The sequence below is a fragment of the Saccostrea cucullata genome, unplaced genomic scaffold, assembly GCF_032062105.1.
Source record: "Saccostrea cucullata isolate Sc308-1 unplaced genomic scaffold, CSIRO_AGI_Scuc_v1 ctg11162, whole genome shotgun sequence".
Taxonomy (NCBI): Eukaryota; Metazoa; Mollusca; class Bivalvia; order Ostreida; family Ostreidae; genus Saccostrea; species Saccostrea cuccullata.
The window spans coordinates 1-3,773 of record NW_026923768.1 but is presented as its reverse complement, the minus strand read 5'-3'; the positions used below and the strand labels follow the sequence as shown (position 1 = coordinate 3,773).

Below are 3,773 nucleotides of genomic sequence, written 5' to 3'. Positions count from 1 at the left end.
TATAAACTTTGTTCAAGGTCACTACACATCCATTGACCAGTGGCACTCTGTGAGAGAAGTATTAGCCACATTGGACCAAGGGGAGAAAGCATATGCTCTGGACAAGGATTCACAATAAAAAAAAAATTACCTCCCTTTCTCTTAAGCTTAGATATTGAGACAAGCACTGATTTACCTCTCTTGATAAATTTGCTTAAAAATCCAATCTTTAACTTTTTTAAATTAAAAAATATAATATACAGATACAAAAAAATAAAACATTTAGAAAAAAATAACGTAGTATATGAAAAGTTGTACAATAATGTAGTAACACAACTTTGAGTGATCTGCTGTGGATGTCATATGATCATGAGTTATCCTTAATGTCAGTTATGTACTCAGCATGGTACACAGAATCCTGAGAATTAAGCTGTTTACTGTGTCCATCACTTTGTAGATATTAGTACATACTCAACTCTGTCCATTGGATTCTGTGAGTTAAGCTATTTAGTGTGTCCATCACTTTGTAGATAACAATGTACTCAGCACGGTCCATTGAATTCCATCAGTTAAGCTATTTAGTGTGTCCATCACTTTGTAGATATATATCAATGTTCTCAGCACGGTCCATTGAATTCTGTCAGTTAAGCTATTTAGTGTGCCCATCACTTTGTAGATATATAATAATGTACTCAGCACTATCCATTGAATTCTTTGAGTAATGAGTTATTTAGTGTGTCCAACACTTGCAGTCCAAACCTTAAATTACTCTCTGCACTATTGTTGAAGCATATTTGTCTGCTATCAAAGAAACATGAAATTGATGGCAGTCTGCCTGTAAAAAAAGAAATCACAAGGACTCAACATAAATATTAATAAAATCTTAATAAATGAAAAATAGCTAACATATTTTTACAGAATAGAAGGATTTTGCAGAGCTTGTACATGTGTCTTACCTTTATTTTCAAGTCCCATAGTTGATCTCTTTGGAGTCTTGAGGAATCATGTTGATCTGCTTTTGGAAACGGGATCAATGCCAGCATAACCGCCTGCCTATTAACAAAAAGACACTAAGAATCCAAGCAATGAGAGAGTCAAAATCTCCTCTAATTCACATAATGCAAGGTCTAGAGCTTTACATGCATCTGATCTGACTAACCATCAATGTTTAGGTTAGACAGTAGTAAGTCCTTACTTTCCACATTCTTGTTAACTGATTGAGATCAGTCTCATCTTCTACTTGTTAACAAAGGAAATCCAAAGATAATGAAAAAAACATGAACAGAAATACCTTGTGCCAAAATGTTCACCTGAGTCACCTTGACTTTGTCATCAAAAAAAAAATACTTAATTCATATTTTTTTACTAATCCTAGTCCAAAGGGATCATGATGTAACGTAATTTGAAACAACACATCCTCGGGATGCCCTATTGTTATTGCAACACAGTCTTGCTGTTGTGCAGCAGAAGTAAATCCCCATGGACCTATGATTTGATAAGTGTATAAAGAAAATTTGTAAATTGCAAAAAATAAATCTTTTTACCCACTCCTTAATCAGATATTGGCTGCTGTACAAAGCTTGGCAATTAAGACTCTTCTTTTTCTTCACTTGGTCAGCACTGGTCCTCTTCCCTTGTCAAATTCCTTGAAAATACTTGATGGAGAGAAGATAAGCAATAATACAAAGCAATGTAATAATCACAGAAATTCAAATGAACATAATCATTACAACATTATTAGCTTGAAAATCAAAAAGCAAATAAAGACAATAAGGTTATATAGCTAGGAATAAGGTGGAATATTGGGGCAAGGAGTCTAAGGAAAGCATAGTTACTTTAGAGTAGGGAGGACAAAGATATGTCAGAAATAATTACATAAAAAATACTTGTAAGACTCCTGCCTGTTAAAGTGGGTCATGATGAAGTTCCATAGGTGAAAAAGAAGTAAAGTCTGATTCTTACGAGTATTCTCCTCATGGCTGCAGTGGAATGGGAAAGGGACTCTTCCTCACTTAGAATTCCTGGTCAGTCTTAACTTTCTTCTGCTTAAAAAGATAAAACAGAGACATAAAAGAGGAAACACTTGCACTTCATACCAAGTGAGAAGCTTCAGTAAAAAGCAGCTTGTTGCTTACCACTTTTGAAACATAATACCTGCAAAACACAGACAGGAATAGACTCTTCTTATATTAATGACCTTGGTCCTCCATTGTTGTTCCTCTTCTGAATCAAAGGGGAACTGAAATCTATCAATTGAAGGTCCAGATGTTAAAGCTTGGTACAGCCAACATCAATAGGCAAGCAAAGATACAATAAGTAAAATCTGAATCTTACCCTGCTTTCTGCTGCTGTATGCAGTTCAATGAGAGAGGGAGTCCTCACTTCAGGATCCTGTTCAGCCTTAAAAGTATTCCTCTTAAAAAGATAAAAATTAACAGACACCAAATGGGGATCACTTGCACTTCATACCAAGTGAGAAGATTTCTAAAATAAACTAGTGGCCAATGGGCAATATACTCACCTAAGCATATTGGCTAGTAAATGACAATTTAGTCCAGTACTGAAAAGTATAAAATTTAGGAAGAGGAGAAGGGGGCTTAAATAACTACCTGGAGACATTTTCATATCAATAACAATGGCTTAGCTGTTCTGGCATGAACATAAAATTTTTTCCTATATATTCCTTTGTTAAAATTTTATCCCCATTGATGCCCCTCCCTGCCCCCTGGAATCAAGATTTGGACAAATTTGAATCTACACTACCTAAGGATGCTTCCATATCAATATGACTATATATGGCTTTGGTATTATTGAGAAGATGTTTCCTATATACTGTAAATCACTTAATTTTCGCGTCACCTTATTTAATTTATTTAATAGTCAATGACTCTTCATTAGCGATACAAAATTTTCAAAATGGTGGTCATTGCTCTATATTTGCATATCCACTGCTCTCTCCCACCATGAACATTTAGCCATCAAATGCGTTTATAGGACTATAGACGCAACTGCTTCCACTATGACTGCAAGTGCTCTATCTCACTCGTGTAGAACAAGCTCCACTACAAAAAATTACTTGTTGAGAAGTATATATATGAAATGTTTCGTAAAAGGACTAAATATAAGTTTTTTAATAATATTTTTTGGAAAAAAAGGAATTCAGAACAATTTGAAATTGCCGATTGATATCTTTAAAAATTTGATTTTGGTCAAAGTATTTAATTGTAAAATAAAACTTATAAAAAATTGAATAGAACTCCATATTTTTATTTTTTCGTATCATGCATACTTGTACAAAGAACGATAACTCTTCAAACTTGGGTAATAACATTCAAAAAGAGAAAATTTCTTTAACTAGTAGATCTATATCTATTTCAAGAAAAAATAAATAGAAAAAGTACCCAAAAAATCACAGAAAAGCATAATGGAGTAATAATCATAATAAAAGCATTCTCATTTTTGTCATAGTGTTAAATTATTGATTTTTGTCAGAGGATTTCAATAACGTTGATCGATGACGTCACGACTGCATCAAAACAAAAATTAAGAGAATGTGATGACGGCGCTGCTTGTATCCAGATAACTGTGTTTGAGAGGGAAATACTAGCTAGCGCGCATCATGGAATATGCCAGCAGAGCAATTGCTATTCATAACGCCATGTTCACTAAATAACGTTGTTTATTTCTTAAATATAATCTTAAGGAATTATATTATACGCGAAAATGAAATTTTCGCGACCATACTGTCACGCGTAATATTAATGTGAAAAATAAAGTTCTCACGAATAAAAAGT

General features: G+C 33.7%; 1 long non-coding RNA gene across 5 annotated transcripts; it reads right to left on the bottom strand.

Annotated features, from left to right (window-relative positions):
• Positions 1–272: 272 nt before the first annotated feature.
• LOC134264871 (uncharacterized) lies at positions 273–2,836 on the bottom strand. 5 transcript variants are annotated; one of them, XR_009991636.1, is made up of 6 exons: positions 2,314–2,836; positions 2,134–2,225; positions 1,866–2,024; positions 1,524–1,634; positions 936–1,032; positions 273–814 (listed from the first exon to the last, which is right to left on the bottom strand). It is a non-coding gene; the product is annotated as an uncharacterized LOC134264871 (long non-coding RNA). The 5 variants fall into 5 exon arrangements; XR_009991639.1 differs by having other exon boundaries at positions 1,524–1,624; XR_009991635.1 differs by having other exon boundaries at positions 1,942–2,024.
• Between the last annotated feature and the right edge of the window lie 937 nt (positions 2,837–3,773).